The 18,302-nt window shown below is 39.3% G+C and overlaps 1 protein-coding gene across 11 annotated transcripts in view; it reads left to right on the top strand.

Moving 5' to 3' along the window:
- The window catches only part of EXOC6 (exocyst complex component 6), a 115,192-nt gene that overhangs the window by 28,323 nt on the left and 68,567 nt on the right, over positions 1 to 18,302 (top strand). The window lies entirely within an intron of this gene.

Raw genomic sequence — 18,302 nt, 5'->3', positions numbered from 1 at the left:
GCCCGGGGAGCCGCGGCGCGGCCGGGCCGCGGTCTCTGGCAGCTGCTCCCCAGGGACGGCGCGGGGCCGCCTGCAGCGCCGCCGGCGGGAGCGGCCGCGCCGGCCGCGGTGGGAACGCGCAGCCCCCGCTGCCGCTTCCTGGGGGCTCGATCGCTGCACCCTGTCCCGGGCGCTGCGGGGCGGGGGGAAGGGGCCGGTGCTGCGCGGGCAGGGAGCGGGGCTGTCACGCCTTGCCGGGGCGCTGACAGGGAAGGGGGGCCGAGCGGAGACGGCGGCCGTGGCCCGGCTCCGGGCTGGCCGCTCCCTGGCATTGTATACCGGGGAAGCAGCCGGGCATGGCCCGGCTGCGGCGGGGCTGGAGTACGGCCTCGGGACGGGGCCGGGGCGGGTGGCCGGGCTTGGGGCGCCCGCCGTAACCAAGTGCCGGCCTTTGCTGCCCGCACTGGGACACGAGTCAGCTCCCTGGGTGTGCCGGTGCCCCCGGGTCTGTGCTGAGAACGGGGCCGAAACCGTATCGTGGGTGGGTGTTGCAGTGCTCCACTGTGCAACCTCTGATGATGCGGTCTGAAACCTACTACCCTGGTCAGTTTCCTTGGAAATGTGACTGTGTTTCTGGTACGGCATGACTTCAATGGTTTAGTTTTCTGTATTTTTTCCTCCAGTTCCGCATACTGCCAAACGGCTTAGCCTGGATGTTAAAGAAAAGGCTTTGCATAACCTTTCCTGTTAGAGGTGAACGTGGAAGTGCCTTTCACTTCGAGCGGGGGTGATAAGGGCAGGGCCTTATTGGGTTGTAGAGGAAACGCAGGGGAAAGGGGAGCTTCATCATGGAGCTTTGCTGGTGCTTCCCCGATTAAAGATGTCTGAAAGATGTAAAAAAGCATAGGCACTAGACAGACCGGGGTGGGGGGAGGGGAGAGAACTGTGAATATGAATGTTATTTCTTTGAGAAGATACAGTGAGCTTGTGTGCAGAAAACTGGAAAAGGCAGTTTGTGTGGCAGCATGCTGCAAAGCAACGAGCGAGGTGCTGCTGGCTTTTCCTGCAGTGGGAATGGTGCCTGCAGGAGAGTGTGGACAGGGCTGGGAAAGGGTGAGCGCGAACTACATCGGTGAGGAACCCAGTCTTGAGAACTGGCGGAAGAGAATTTTCTGTTGCATGCCAGATGGGTCACTTTGCACATCACAGCAGTTGATTTTGTGTCTACAGTGGATCCTCCAAAGCTTCGTGAGAGGTGGCAGTCTGGGCATTTGTGTGAGGCTGGGGCTAATCAATCCTGAGAGCCCCGGGGAGTGTGCTGGGACCGCCTAGACATCACAGGTGAACTGCTTGCTGGCTCAGTCTGGTCTTGGAGGTCAGCTTGGAGCAAACTGCACTCTGATGTCCCCTTATGTTCCTTAAATACAGCTGCTGTTGGGAATACAGTGTGGAGATGCTGAAGCTGAGCACCACAAGGAGCCTCATCTGTGATAGTCTGTGAGCTTAGGCTGAGAGAAAGTAACTGAGATGCTTTCAGACTTGAGTTGTCCCTGGAGGCAGTTTCACCATGTTTCACTTAACAAGCCCAGGCAGGTTGAAGCTGATGCCTGCAAAAAAACACAACAAAATATTAAATATAATTGCAGTTTCACCACCATCTTCAGTATAAGGTTTGTATCAGAGTAACCTGTAGAAAGGACAAACAGAATATTAGGCTATGCAGCAGCAGAAGGTATCCACAGATGTGGATGGGGAAGGGACTATATGAACCTTTTATCCATATTAAATATTTAAATTGTGTTGATGTTTTTATAAAGAGTAAAATTTAATTTCTTATTTTTTTGCATGTTCCTGTCCTATCACTGACTTTCCAGTAAGGGAATTTTGCATTGTTGCCTTTCAGTATTTTTAGGGAAAAACTGCATGTTGGTCTGATTTAACCTCTAGTGTTCAATTACAAATAAAAAAAAGTGAGGTGAAAGGGTAGTTACACCTGGCTGAGTGTTTTGAAAGAAGTCCAGCGGACACCACAGAAATATGCTTCTACTCCCTAAGAGCAGCAGTGTTTAACATCAAAACTTGAGCTGTCTGCTCAGCTCTGTTACAATTTCTGAATTGCTGTGTGAAACTGAAAAGTCTGAAATCTCCCATCAAATTACAAGATCTATTTCAATGAAAGAAGCATAAATGTAAAATGGAGCATTATTTTCTGCATGAGATCTAGGTTTTGCTTGCTAAACAATATAAATCAAAGAAATTAGTTGAGTAATTCTATGTCCAGTTGCATAAGGCTACAACATGAAGTGATCCATTGATTTCCAGTCACAGAAGCTATTGAAGCCAGTTGTCTCACGTAATGACTGAGATTACATTAATTTCATTATGTGAAATGGAATATTTTTTAGTCTCTGGTTTGTAATGCTGGTAATCATGCCACATGAGATAAAGTACCAACGTACCTATTTAAATAGCAGAACAAAAGAAGGGACTTGAGGTGAGTGGTTCAGATAAGTGGCATGAGGTAATATTAAATGCTGAATATTGTAGGATGTGCAAGATCTGACTTATCCTTAATTGTTAATATAAAGATATTAATGTTTTCCTAGGGCATCCATGCTTCACAAAGGAAGTGTACTTGTTTTCTTGTGGGCCTTATGTAGATTTCATGGAAACACATTTTTGCTCCCGTTTTTCTTTAGTGTTTTGCTTGCTGGTTGGGTATAGCTGTCCCTGCCAGGGTGCTGTTTCCTACCCTGCTACAAGAGTGGCAGCACTTGGTCTTATGATATAAAAAATAATAGCATTTATTGATATATAATGTTTTTGTGTATAATTTACAGGTAAGGAACAACATACAGACTGATCCTGCAGGTGATTTTCTACTGCTGAGATATACCCATAAAGAGGAATTTGAAATGCAGGTCCTTTATTGGAGGAATCAACATACAGATAGTGCAGTTGGGATTATTTACTGTTTAGAAGAGTTAGCTCCTAACAAGCGCTCTGCATTTCAAGAAATTAAGACATGTTATTGGATTCAATATTTTTTTTTTTTTTTAGATTTTAACTGGATAGATTTATTGATTGAAATTTGCTGCTATTTTACTTGCATCTCTACATTCAGTAGCACGTGCTGAATCATTATAAATGAGACTTAAGCCAACATGCTTTTCATTAAATAGGCAGACTGTGTATATAGCAAGCTGGGATTAATTTTTTTTTCATCAGACTCTGTGAAGCTTTTATCAGCATCTTTTTGGCTTTAATGGATAACAAAATGAGATTAATGACAAAACTTGTTAAAGGCTTATCACTCTCACCTTTTTATGTAACATGTTAATATCATATAATTCATGTTGCATATGTACTTTTGAGCTTCTCTCAGAGAGAGCTATCACATTTCTAATCGTTAGAAAGGAAATGGAAGAGGACAAAAAAGAAAGGAAATTCCCATAATCCTGTCAACAACACCAACAGAAAAATCAGAAAGTGAATAAAAAAAACTTAAGGCCCCCACTGAACTCTGTCTTAACACTTCTTGAACAGTCAGTTGGACATGCTCTGGTAGCTAGTAAGACAAATTCTCCTCAGAAGAAAATAATTGACCTTATTTGATGATTAGTTTATGATTGGTTGAAAAAGGTCAAAGTGGAACTCGACTCTACTCGGAGTAGAAGTTGTTCTGTCAGTGCCCTGTGTACTATAGATATGAGAATCTTTGAGTCTTTAGTAATGTGTAGTATTTCAAAACTTTTTTTTTTAAAAATAAATGAATTGACTCTTAAATTCTAGCTTGGCAATATATTTCATAAGCATATGGTAGACTTTCTCTAAACACTTCATCTTGCGAGCTTTGCGTCACTAAGTCTGCAGTGTTCTGTGATTCCCATACACAGCCTGTCAGGGGAGTACCTCCATGCCCACAATCTGTTGACTGAACAAAAATACAAAAGTAAAATTAAATATAAAAACTGTGGGGGATTTGATAATGGAAATTTTGTTGCTAAGGTGGATTTGATAAAGAAGTGCTTTGTCTATTGATGTATCTGTAAGTGGAATGTGCTCTGTAGCTTTAACCTACAATCACAGCTTGGAAAGTGCTCCTCAGAAGTCAGTGTAAAAAATGCTTTTAATCAAATTCCCTCTTCCTGAAATCTGTCATCACCAAGCTGTTGCCTGGTAGATGTTAGAGCATCTTCTAGGTTGCTCTAAGTTGTGCTGGCCATGAAATTTCTTTGCAAAGTTGTTAGAGAGCCTCCTGTGAAGACATTTCGCTGTCCTGTTGTCTCTGGCTGCAGCAGTCACACCCAGAAGCACCGTTCAGTTGATGCATTTCTGTCTGATGCTGCAGTATGCTGCAGTCACCTTCCACTGATCTAGGACTGCATTGCACTGGTAAAAGCAGCACTGAGCTGAGACTGCAAAGCAAAATCATTTCTGTGTAGTGCTGCATTTTTGTCATTTAGGTTAAACAGAGTTTGGAGGTCGGATGTCATAAATGAGTTTGGCTGAAGTGTTAGAACCAATTGATAGCTATTCATTCTGAACTTCTGTCCTTGTGTTGCGGAAAAGCTAAAGGTAAAAGCTACATTTTAGTAAGGCAACATTAGAAAAATAAGACAATTTTCTCTTGTACTGAGCACGGTCTCTAAGAAAATTCAGAGTTAGAGTCTAATTCTGCTGCTTTTACTGTGTTGTGGTACACTTGGCAACTGCAGGTGCTTTGCCCAGGCTGGGGGTCTGCATTATGTATTTTGGAGATATTCTTGTATTCATTGAGGGGGCCTGTCCAAAGTAAAATGACCGAAGTGCCTAAATGTTATGTAACTTCAGTTTTACTGAAAGTGTACATTAGTTACCAGCAGGCATGGTTTAGGTATGTGATTCTGTGCCTTCAGCACAACAGTTCATAAGTGGTAACATAGGCAGTATGAATGAAATCTCAAAATTTTACAGCACTAACACAATTGCAGGCAGGGAAATACTTTTTCTGCCTATGGTCTGTTGGGATTTGTGATGTGGTTATCCAGTAACAAGATGTGGTTGCCTTCATTTTTCTCCTGTGGTCTTACTTGTCTGGTAGGATTGTCTAAAGTAATTTTTCTGTGTAATTTTCATTTATTTTGGTTTTGGAATATGAGCCAGCAATTATCATTTTTGTCTATAGCTTAGTCTTGTTTTAAATACAGAGCAGATGTAAGAGTACTCTGAGATCATCAGCCAGTGCTTTAGATCAGAATTTTGATGGTTTGATCATCTATTTTGATTTCAGATAGTATGATAATCTTTTACAGAACTGTAAGCTATTGGTTTGAAAATCAGGAGACCCTATTTTTATTAGTACTTTGTCTTCAAGCCCTTTTCAATTTTCAAGTTAATGTGTTTCATTCCTGGTTCTGTTTCAAACAGAAGTTACAAAGTAGTCCCTAAGAACTGGAAATACCTTGTGTGATAGCTGTGGTCTCTTTTGGATCAGGTCTGTACTTTCATGTGCATTATTGTGGTTTAGCCCCAGCCAGCAGCCAAGCTCACTTAGGTGCTCATTCATTCTCCTATCTGCAGCATGGGGGAGAGAATCAGAAGGATAGAGGCTGGAAAACTTGTGGGTTGGGATCAAAACAGTTTAATAAGGGAAGCAAAAGTGCACACACAAGCAAAGAAAGGAATGAATTCACTGCATCCCATGCACAGACAGGTGTTCAGCCATGTCCAGGACAGCAGGACCCAATCACAAGTAGTAGTTACTTTGGAAGACAGAATCACAGAATGAACTAGATTGAAAAGGACCTTTGAGATCATTTAATCCAACCTATGACCTAACACCTCATCAACTAAACCATGGCACTGGGGTGCCACATCCAGTCTTTTGTTTAAGCACCTTCAGGGACAGTGACTCCACCACCTCCCTGGACAGACAATTCCAGTGCCCAGTCACTCTTTCAGTGAAGAATTTTTTCCTGATCTCTGGCACAGCTTAAGACTGTGTCCTCTCCTTCTGTCAGTTGTTGCCTGAGGGAGAGGAGACCAACCCCCACCTGGCTACAACCTCCTTTCAGGGAGTTGTAGAGAGTGATAAGGTCACCTTTGAGCCTCCTTTTCTCCAGGCTAAACAACCCCAGTGCCCTCAGTCATTCCAAGCCCCTCACCAGCCTTGTTGCCCTCCTCTGGATGTGCTCAAGTGTCTCAATGTCCTTCCTTAAACTGAGGGGCCCAGAACTGGACACAGCACTCCAGATGCACACTCACCCTCACCAGTGCTGAGTACAGGGGAAGAATGACCTCCCAGGTCCTGCTGGCCACACTATTCCTGCTCCAGGCCAGGATGCCTTTGGCCTTCTTGGCCCCCATGCCACACTGCTGGCTCATGTCCAGCCGGCTGTCACCAGTACCCCCAGGTCCCTTTCTGCCTGGGCACTGTCCAGCCACGCTGTCCCCAGCCTGTAGCGCTGCAGGGGGTTGTTGTGGCAAAATGCCATCACTCCAAATGTCTCTTCACTTCCTCCTTGTTCCCCCACTTTGTGCTAAGCATGATGCCATCGGGTCTGGAATAGCCCTTTGGTCACTTGGGGTCACCTGTCCTGGCTGTGTCTCCCCCCAGCGTCCTCACCAGCGTGGCAGCATGAAAAGGCCTTGGTTCTGTGTGAGCCCTGCTCAGCAATGACAATATCTCTGTATTATCAGCCCTGTGTGCAGCACAAATCCAAAACTCAGCCCCATACCAGCCACTGTGAAGAAAATTAACTCCACCTCAGCCCAAATCAGCACATATATCAGCTTATCTTTATTGTAATAGCTAACTTCTGTTTTGTAACTGGGTTGTTATGGAGTAAGGAGAGTGACCTGCTCACTGTGAACCAGTGTATCCTAAAATACTAGAGGATTGCTTGTAGTGTCAGTTGCAGATTTTGTTACTTGGTGCAGGATTTGATGGTATTCCAAGTATTTAAGTTGAAAGACAACAGTCAGATAAAGCAACTGTCTATGTGATGTATATTGCTATGAAGGGGCAATTTTTTTTTATTGCTAGTCCATTATATAGAGTCAAAAGGGCACAGACTGATTAATTTGGCATTCAGCAGCAGAACTGCCATTCTGATTTTTCTTTAGCCTGGTCAGATTTGCCATTGGTAGCAAAAGTATTTTAGAAGAAATCACTAGAATTGCTGCAAGTTCCAACATATTATTTCTGAAGTTTTTTTAAAGCCTGAAACTGTTTGCAGGTAATCACATCTGTACTGCATGTTTTTGTTTTTTTTATAAAAAAATCTTAAGGTTCAATGCTGATTAAGTTTGTCATGAAGTATGTGTCTGCAGATCAGGTTATCTTGATCTTTTAACTGTTCGCGCATCAGCTTCTGACTCAGTTTTTGCAGTGATTTCCAAATGGGCAACTGCCAAGTGAAGCTTTAACCTAGCTAGTAACCTGTGTGAATTGTTCTGAAATAGCTCTCTCCAATTTCACAAGCATTACCAAAGAGCTTGAAATTGTCCCAATGTTTAGGAAACAAGTTTCAAAATACATTAAAGCTTTTAAAATAGGGGAATCATCATCATCAGTATAGTGTACTTACTAAATGTTTCATGCAGTTTGTGTAATTTAAATAAAGCCTTCTCTTCATATGAACAGCTTATGGCCGTGTACTCTTATATCAGTTAAACTCAGAGAAGCCAGTTCTTATTCCTGTCATCTCTTCATTGACTTGTTCCTCAAGATTATTTTATTCAGTGTCAGGTGACCCAGATTTTGGACCTGCTATGTGCATAGGAGTGGATAATTTTACATCCTTCACAAATGCCAGTCACATGGGTGCTTACTTGCAGATTTCTTTGGAAAGCCAGCTGTGTAGCCTGTGCCCCAGCTTGCTTTGTGTGTGAGCCATTGCTCTGAGTCTTTGCAATTTCTTCAATACAGATACCTACCTGAGGAGCCTTAGCATAAGTTAAATATAAGTCTGGTTTTGACTGGTAAGAGCTGGTGTATTTGCAAGTTTTGGCATGTTGCATTTTATGTATTATACTACTAAAATGAGCTCATTCAAATTGAAGAGGATTTATATGTCTTTAAGATAATGCCAGAAAAGGATTTGCAAATAGGAAGCTATTTTTATGGGTAGTAGCAAACTATTAAGTGCTAACTCATTCAAAAATACAGACCTAGCTTTTCATCAGCATCAAGTAATCACATGAGATTTTATCTTGCTGAAGGGCTTGCTGTGGCTAGTTGTAAAATCTAGCTGTGGCTAGTCTTTCTGGCTATTTTCCAGTGATGGTTGAAATGCCCAAACCTAATCCCTGTCACCACAGAGCTTGGTATAATAATAACAGTTCAATTTGAGGTTCAGCTTGATGAATGCATCTCTTTCTCCTCTTGTACACGTCTACTACGGAACTGTCTGTACTGACAAACTGGGTCCTGTGCAGGAAGGAGTTAATGATCTCTCCTGGAGCCTGGCTGAAGCTCTTCCCGTACCTCAACCTTTGCCAGTAATAGCAAACTAGTAGAGAACTTAATCACTGAAGGAGGTATTAAGAAGGAAGGAAACAGATTTTAGAGTGCATCAGCCTTGATGGAAAGACGTGGGATTGGACAGAGAAGACCTAAAATACACTGAGGATTTTTTTTTTTATGTAGCATGAGAAAAATGTTCAGTTCTAATACTGTGAGTGGGATTTTCACTGTGTCTCAGGGAAAGTAATTTGCCTGTAAAATTGCAGTAAGTGTAACTTGCAATTCTCCTGTGAATCAGAGTAATACAAAATTAATAAAGCATATACTGTCATATGTGTACCTGGGGGATACTTTTGAGACATTTCAGCTTCAAAAGGAAATGTTGAAACTATCAAGTTTTGGGACTTTCACAGTTCACACACTTCCTTAGACGAAGAGTGACTTTGAAGGATTTTTTTACCCCATTTTGTTCATGGAAGCAATGTTTTCTTACAAGTTTTGTTTTCAACATAAAAGTAACATAGTAGATAGTGGTTTTTACTGTATATTTGTTCTGGTGTGTTTCATAAACTTAGGAAGCTGCAAAGAAATGAAGAGATTTTCTTTGTTTATCAGGCAGGTAGAGAACTGGAGTTAGTCAGTCGCATCAACACTCTTAATGGCTTCCTAACTGAGACAAACACTGAGTTTCAGTTCAGCTTCTGAATTGAAAACAGGCTTTTTTTAGAAGTCATGTTTTATTTTCTTAAGTGATCCCAGGAGATATGCAAATAATATACAACACAGGCTGTTGTTTTACATGAATTAAATACATGATGGTTTTTTATGTATAGGCTATGTGAGCTCATAAAGTTAACAAAAATGAACAATATAAAATCATTGTAAAATACATGCTTTGATTATATGTTTGCAGAGGAGTGTGATGCAGTGAAGAATTGTCTGGTTTAATCTGTATTGAGTAGAATACATTCTTAATCTAATTGGTTTTGAAACTTTAATTACTACAGATTTTACTTTATGTGGAACTTCTTATATTTCTGAAATAATGTATTTACATATGTGTAGTGTTCATATTCAAAGTCTATTGAAATAGGTGACTTACACATTTCTGACATTAAATGTTCTGTTCTATTTCATATGTCTTGTGAAGAGACGTACGAGATTGTTGAATTATGAAATTTGTTTTCTTCCAAAACAATTGTGTGTATTTATCTTGAAGATTATGTCTCAAGTGCTCTAGATAAAGTTGACAGCTTAGCTAGAGGTTGTAATAGATGCCTAATTATTTCTGGTGTAATAGTAATCTCATCAAATATTTTAGAAGAACTTAGAAGCTCACAATTCAGTTTACAGAGGAATCCATTGCTCCTAAAATATAGCACTTTATGTAACAGTCTCTGGAAATATTAAGGGAAGATAAAAACATTGCTATATAGACTTCTGTTTCCTACTTTATATTCTATGGAATAACATAGGTTCCAACTACATCCACTTATATCCATTTAGGTATATGAAACAGATGGCCAAACTTGGCACTTCATTCTGTGGCGATAGCCAGTACCAAAGCAAGCAAAGCTGCCGTTTCCTTTGCTGCCTTTTTATCTACTATTACAACATAAAATTAGGAAAAAAAGTGGTAGCACCGCGCTTGTTTTTCAGTTTCTTGCTTCATACATCAGTGAGTCGCACAAAGGCTTAGCAGGAAGAGGCATCTCCTTGGTCATCAGTGTAAAAACAGGAAGGAGGAAGTCTATTGCAAATCTGGGTGTACTGATTATCAGTTCATGTTTCGCTGCAGAGGATGTCCATTAACAGCCATCAGAGTGATCCACAGCTTATCCAGCATGAACAATGACTGCTCTAGTGCCGCTACTACAGAATAAGGACCCTGCTTATAGGAAGTAATGTTAACTAACAAACTGTACTCAGCCCTTTCCTGCTTATAGAAACAGGATACTATTAGTGAGAACAATTCACAGAAATTGCACATCCAGGAAAACCAGGCAAGCAAAGCATAACAGCTAAACTAAGATTAATAAAATCTTTTCTCTGAATAGGCAGTAGCTGTATTCTTTTCTGTTCTGGCATATAAATGTGAGCTTTTAAATAGAGTGGTGAGATGCAATTATGAGTAAGAATGGCAGAACTGGAACATAGGTAGCATCTGGCATTGAAAGGCTGCTTAGATTTTAAGAAATGTGCTTATTACCATAACTGCAATTGAATTACAGGAAACACCTGGATATTATTTTATAAAGCTTTTTAGGGTGTATGCAGCCACCTGTATGAAATTACTCCATGGAAAAATCCCTACAAAGTTTGCAGCTTGTGTAAACAGAAAATACCTTTGTATATTGTAGGACAAAGGAAGTTTCTGCAGTGTTTCCTGTGAAATTGCAGCTCAAATGGAGTGTGTGATACAGTATCATGGTTAGGGATGCCATGGTTATAGTCACAGTGTGACAGGGCTGCTTTAAGGGCAGAATCTTAATTTGTATTTTTAGTGTTTTATGCTTGCACTGATCCCACTAAACTCCATGCAAATTTGAATTATAAATATTAATTTATTTTAAAATTTTATTTAATATAGCTCTGTGTTGATGTTTCATTTTGGGATTTTTTTTCAAGGAAAGGAGAAATAAGGAGAGCATCTGGGGGGGGTCACTTCTTGCAATGTGTGTATAGAAACTAGTTGAGAGCATCTCTAGCATCAGGACAAAATTGGCATTGGTAGCAAGATATGAATTCTAAAAACATTATTATCCATAAGCACAGTTTCTTCATTTGAGAGTTGGTTTATTTGTGTGTGTGTTTTAAGTATTACTTCGAAAAATTGAATAAAAAGTGCATGTTTGGTTTTTGGGGTTTTTTTGTGCCTTTATTTAATTGATTGAAGTAATCAGTAATTTTTTTTTTCCCCCGTGGTGCTTAATTTGAAGGTCTACAAATGAATCTTTTTCTCTTGCTTCCATTGAAGGTCAGAAGTTGCATGGTCAGACTTACATTCCATGTTAAACTCATACAGCTGTTGTACAGATATGTGTAATTCCTGTCATTGTCACAGCATTCATGGAGCTGTAACTGATTGGCACTTACTGAGTGGTTATCAGTATCCTGAAAGGAATGTGTACACACAGTTTTTAATTGCTTCATATGTCTTGTGTAATCAGGAAATGAAAGACTTTGTGGCAATATAGGCAGGGGTGGGGAAGCCTGCAATTCATCCTAGAAATGGGACAGAACAGGATGGATTGAGGGAGGTGTGAAAATAGTGGAAGGTGGCAAGTCATTAATAAGGAGTTTTGTTGTCCTGTAAAAAGATTGTTGTTTTTTTCTCTTTTTTCTGACATGTGTTTTGGCTATTTTAAAATACATGATCTCTTTTAAAAAGGTCTCTGCTGCTGCTAGAACCTATTATTATAAATGATTACTAGAAGGAGAATTGTTCTCTCAAAAAGTTTACAATAATGCTTTATAAGCTCAGATTTATCTTTTTTGAATATGGATTGCAATTAAAAGTTGAATCATTGCCCATTTAAAGGACCACACAAAACAATCCCTAAACCTTCAAGAAATAATAATTTTTTTAAAACTCCAATGGGATTTTTTAAGTATTATTTTTTTCTTTATCTAATAGACTATCCTAGTAATGACTTTTAAGTGAGAGAGTTATCACCAACCAGGAATTCATATTATCTTCTGAATTACTATTTTCTTATAAAAGTATGGAGGTTTTATTTTTAATAAAATAAACTCTTCAAGTTCACTTCTTTGGCCTGAAGCCTGAGTTCCTGGGCATTTGTTCTCTTCTTTGAAAAGTTACAGCTATTGCTATAGATATGAGAGAAAATTACTTTAGTTCCCATTCTGATTATTCTTGAAATCTATTTTTCCATGCTAAAACAAGAAGATTACAGTAGAAGTTGTACTTAGGTCTGATTATTGTAATTTTCTAGTCTAGAGGCCATAGATGTGAAGATAGACTGGACATGAGGAGGGGAAAAAGCAAATTTGGGGTATTTGCTGAACTTCCAAAAAATTATTTTGGGCTCCTTTCCTTTTACATTTAATAGTCTATATGCACTTCCATTGTCTGCCCTTCCACTAGTCCAGTCAATGTATTAAATTAATTTCTGGGCTTATACAATTTTTCTTTTTCGCTTCCAACTTTTGATTTTCCTCCTCATTGGTGAAATTCTCATCCTCTTTTACTCCCACCTACACTCAGGCATTTAAGGACATATATCCTGATTGCATGCACAGAAATATTTTTATGAAATGATAGCAGAAATATATTTTTGAAGTGAGACTCTAACCTTTTGTGAAGACTTTTAGAATGCTCACTTAGAGTGATAATGTTTGTGTATGGAGTTGTCATTATGGAATACACCAGATGATTTCAGGATAATTTATTTTGAATTTTAATTTTTTTGAAGGGTTGTGTGGAATTTTTGGCCTGTCAAGTTTTATGATTTTTGACTGAATTTTAGTTCTCTGGAGATAAGCTTTTTTGCTTACTAAACTGTTTTTGTACATAGAATGGTGCCCTCTGGTGCTTCAGTATATTTTTTCATGTAAACACAAAAAGTCATCAATAAGGCCTATTAAATACACATTTTTCATATTGTGTTTCAGTTTTGAAAGTAAAAGTTTGAGAGAATTTTTTTTATGGTATAAAGTAAACTTATTCTATTGTCTTCAATTAGAAAATGGTTGCATGTCTGAAAATCCTTCTTCATTATTTCTTGAGACCTGAATTCAAATCTGTTTATGCTTGTCATTCTTCCTTCAGCCTACCTGGTAAGAAAGCAATGAAATGTATCCAATGAACTCAGACATTTTTCTCTTTTAGATCAATCTCTGTTTGCTCCTAGTTAATTTTTTCTCCTTTTTCAAGTACTTTCTACACTATCTTCTTTTTATTTAGACTGGCATTAATATGACTCATCCAGTTGTTGGAATGAGTAAAAAAAAAAGTGGCTCAGTTTATATATAGGGAATATAGACAGATAACCTGCTACACATTACCAGGAAAGTTGTTCAGCTATGCTTATGCTCATTGTGGGTTCCCTGTTTGCCCTGTCAATTAGGAAAGAAACCAGTACCTGTCCTATCACTGATTTGCTGTACTGGTGGCTAAGTAATCACTCAAGTTAAAGTTCTCTCACTGCAGATTGAATATTAGGGTGGTTACGTTGTGTTGGTTTCGGTTTTTTGGGTGCCAAAATCAAATACAATCATCTGTCTCCAATATTAGTCATTTTCTCCTTTTTTTTAACCAGTCTGAAGACTCATTGCAAGAAAAAAAACTTTCTTGTCAAAGTTTCATGGTATGAATCAACCACTAGTAGTCTATAGGTTCCAATAGTTGTGCAGATCAGAGGTTGAAAGCAGTTTTAATAACAACTGATCATGTCTGTCAGTTTGACACAGTTCAAATTTGTGTTGTATTTCAGACTATCAGCATCCACTTCAGGGGCCATAAACCAGAAAGAGGATCCTTAGGGCTCTTCATTCACAGGTGTATAAATGTGAAGAAAAACTGAAAGAACTGTGTATTACACACATAGAAATTCCTTTGGTATCCTAGGCACATTTGCCTCTTTTTATGACCCTTCCTACTGCTGGATGTGAAGCAATTTACAGTGAGAGATTTTTAGGGTAGACATAATTGCATGTAATTGTTGTCTCCTGAAGAAATGGAGCTAGAAGGGTTACTGCTTCCTCACTTGCTTTCCAACAAAACTCTGTGTGTGTTGTTAATTCAGTTAATTTTGTCTTGTAATTTTAAAGAATTTCTTCTGGGATACTTTTAGGATTTCATGTCTCTTCAAGATACTGCAGTATTGATGATTTGTCTGCCTGATAATTTAGCTGTCAAAAGTGGAGGATTGTTATCGGCATCTCTTGCAGTGTCATTATCTGTTGAAATGTACACTTTCAGATCATTATTAAGAGGTAGCAATTACTTTATTTAGATAGGTGTAGGTAATATTTGAAATAAGTGTATGTAAGGAAAATGAGCTTCAGTATCAGAAATAAACTGTGATGTGTGATGTTCCCTAACAGGTAGATCCAGGTGTGTATTGTCTCAGTTGTCTTTCCAGATTTGAGAAAAAGCCTAATTTCTGGCCAAAGATGCCCTGGGTCTCCAGTGTACACTTACATTTTCTAAAAAGCTGGTGTTTTAGGCCAGATGTTGTTCTGAAGCCCCTGAAACTGTATGTGTAAAGTGTCCTCACAGGACAGTGTCCTGAGGGAGTCAATAAACCTGTTTATTCATCTTCCCACCTAGATGAGAAATTCGTGATACAAAGTGTGAATTTCTTTTAAATATTCTGTTTATTTCTGTAAAGGCAAGCAGTTCTGTCTCAGGGGTTTTTTCACTCGTGCGCTGAGGAGCCTTGATTTGTTGTTCCCACAAGATGGAGCTGTTTACATATTTACATGGAATTTATACTACTAATGCATCTTAGGGAGATCTGTCAAAATGTTGGTTTAAATCACAAGTCATGATTTTATTAATATCCTTGCAGAAAAGGGTACAATGTACAACACATAATAGTAATTATTATTTTAAGAAGGTAGGGTAATCTTGTGATCAAGGTATTGGGAGGTACACAGTATTGCTTTCTTCCCCCTTATTTTGAACATTTTTTCCCTGTATTATTTTCAATTAAACATTGTGATAACACCACTGAGATTAAAAACCCATACTTTATTATAAATTATTTTAAGCATAAATGACCCTAATATTGAGAAAAACATAATCAATACAGCTTTTTATAACAGTGAAAACTGTATTGCCTATGCTACATTGCATGTACTTCGAGAACTGGCTGTGTTTTCTGGAATTTTTTGATAACATTTTAAGGATAAATCATCTGATTGCTGAGAATTTCCTTTCATCAGTTTTTTAACAGCATGTCTGAAAGTGTTGGCACAGATATGAAATGGATAAAAAATTATCAAGGACAGCTGTTAGATACCCCCAAATCATCTGTCAATAACTAAGTCAAAAAACACAGTGCATTGCTACTATCAAAGGAAGTTTGGTGGTACAAACTCAAGTATGGAGTTCCTCTTGTACCATCTTTTTGCAGTCTCATTCTTGTTTTAGTTATATTTTCTTTACTGAGTTTTACTGCTTACATGACACAATTGACAGTTTGTGTGCATGGTGATAGATACAAGTCCTCTATCTTTGTGATAATGATGCTCTTTTCTCACCTCACTTCTATTTGAGAACACTGGAAGGAGACCTAAACTTGGAGGCTTCTTCCACCCTTAAACAAAAAGGCTAAAGAAAGCAGTAATAAATTGAACTTTTTTTTCTGTATGTGTGGGTCTTTTTGGTTTGTTTTCGTGTGTGTGGTTGTTTGTTTGTTATGTTTTTTGTTTGCGTTTTTTTTGTGTGTGTGTGTTTTTGTTTTTTTGTGGGTTTTTTGTGGTTTTTTGTTTTGTTTTGGTTTTTTTTTCTTTTTTTTTTTTCTTTAGCATGCAGTGCAGTATAGGTGATGAGGAGGCTTATGCTTGCCTGATATCTGTGAAGGTAGATTTTTGATGCATCTGGTCCTCTTAATCTTTTTTTCTTTTCCAAGAACTCTGAGGACTGTTGGATGTCCCTCTGTGTCCACCCTGTGGCTTCCAGCATCTCTGACTTTTTCCTTAATGGAGCAGCACTCATGTAACTATACTGTGTATTTTGGAGTGCTACCACATCAGTCATTGAAACTTTTTCCTCATCCCTTCTCCATTTCTATACAGGTGACAGTGCAGTGGTCCACATGCTTGCTCCTGTGTCTTATGCAGAACATCAGGCTGCCTAATGAGGCCTCACTCAATGCCCGCTGTCTCTTGCACCTTTCTTTCCTCCCAGGCCAGGATGCTGCTTCTCCCTCCGGCCAGCACTGGCTTCTGCATGTGGGCATTTCCCTCTGGTGATGCAGGACACTTATGACCGTCCACCACAGTCTTTTAGAGCTCAGTCATCCTGGGCAACCTTGAGGGAGCTCTTTCAGGCAGTCTGACAGGAGCCTCAGGATGAGAGACTTATGGGCACACATTTGCTACTTCCAGCCATCATTTCAAACTGTGGTCATAGAAATGGTGAGGGGTGAAACACTTCATCAGTCAACAATCTCATTTTTCCCCTGCTGCACTTTGGAGGAAAGAACCTGCTTACAGTACCACAGCCTTATTTTCATATCATAAGCAAAAGGGGGTATTCTTGGAAAATGGTATTCAATAGATTTTTCCCCTGAAAAAGTATCTATAACAAGCAGAATATAAAGAATTGGCTTTCTTCCTTCAATATCTAGGGCAGTATATTGCCTCTGTTCTGTCACTTAAGTTCAGTTGCTTCTCTGAATATGTTTCACACTGTCAAAAGAAACTCAAAAAGTATAAGCAATCTAATTACAAGAGTCTTTTCTGCATCCTTTTCTGCATTGAAAGGTCATGTTCCTGTCAGACACTCCGCTGTAGGTATGTTGTGCTGCTGATGAGTTCAGATCTCAGCAAAGCCCAGATGTCTGGTTAGAAAAGAAAATCTTGAAGAATATGGGAAATCACATTCTCCAAGAAGACTGGGAGGGAGGTAATTTCTTGCCACTCAAGAGTTTTAGGGGCTTTGACTCATGGTTGCCTGAGTCTTGAACTTAAGACTACTTCTGCAAGTAACACTGAAACGCTTGGAATTTCAGCAATTTCTTTTCCTTATGTTAACATTTTTTAATTTTTGGTTTTTTCTAAATCAGCTTCTCCTTATAAATATCTGCAGAAAACTTCATAATTGTGAAAGGAAATTAGTGCTTCAAAAAGCAATTTAAAGATTTTTGATCACTTTTTTTTAATACTTTTTTTTTTTAATACTTGTAGTACAAATATGTTTGTATCTGTATCATTAAATCATCCTCATATTGCTGCTCTCATTCTATGTGAAAAGCTACTTCAGGACTACCAGTCTTTGCTGTTGTTGCTGTATCAAATTGTTAATCAGTTTTTGGAACTGCCTGTACCTTGCCTTTATTGGGAGACTCCATACCTTTGGTTTTGATACAGTTCTGTGTAAAACCTCTTCTCTTGTTTACTCTGCCAAAGTGTAAAGCTTTAAATTGCCCTGTGTCTCCTTTGCTCTTTCTCATGCTTGAGCATTTTTCCATGATTTCCATTTCTGATGCTGCTTAAAAAACTACACCAGTAATTTCTCCCAAGTCACGTTTCCCACTGGAGTTTTCTAAGTGAACTATTCAAGAATTAGTAAAATAAGCCAGAAGACTTGATTTTAGCCCTTCCTGACAGGTGCCGTGGAGGAGGTAGGCTTAGGTGTGCACATGTCATGGTTTTGCCCTGGGAGCCGTCAGGCCTGGGCAGGCAGGGACGGAGCCTTGGGGATTGCCTTTGCCAGGGGTCCGGCTGCTGCTGCACAATGCGCCGGTCATTCTGGCTGGAGTCATCCGACCCTGATTTAGTTGGATAACTCTGCTGTTAGGAACACCAGGAAAGCAAATTTGTATGTTTGCACTTCTTTATATTTAGCAAAGAGTGGAATTTGATGGAAAAGCGATCCATGCTATTTGAGGTTGTTGGAGAAACTGATTCTTTTGTACCCATATTTGAGCATTAGGGCATAAATAACAGACCAGTGAGGCTCAGGTCAACCATGATGTAACTGGTTAAGCACCTGGACTAATGCCATAAGGGCTGGGTTTTGCGCCATCAGTTCTCAGTTTTGTGCCATCTTTTTTTTAACGCTTATTTTGATTGAGTGGATCCACCAAAGAATGCCACTAACATCAAGTTTGCTTGCTTTTATTTTCTTGTTAAGAGAGATAGGTTTCAATAAAGAGTGTTGCATACATACTATTTTCAA

Source organism: Pseudopodoces humilis, chromosome 9 (assembly GCF_049639895.1).
Source record: "Pseudopodoces humilis isolate 2021_Gansu_Grassland_sample_001 chromosome 9, ASM4963989v1, whole genome shotgun sequence".
NCBI classification, from domain to species: domain Eukaryota; kingdom Metazoa; phylum Chordata; class Aves; order Passeriformes; family Paridae; genus Pseudopodoces; species Pseudopodoces humilis.
The sequence above is the reverse complement of the archived record's forward strand: the minus strand, read 5'-3'. Positions and strand labels throughout refer to the sequence as shown.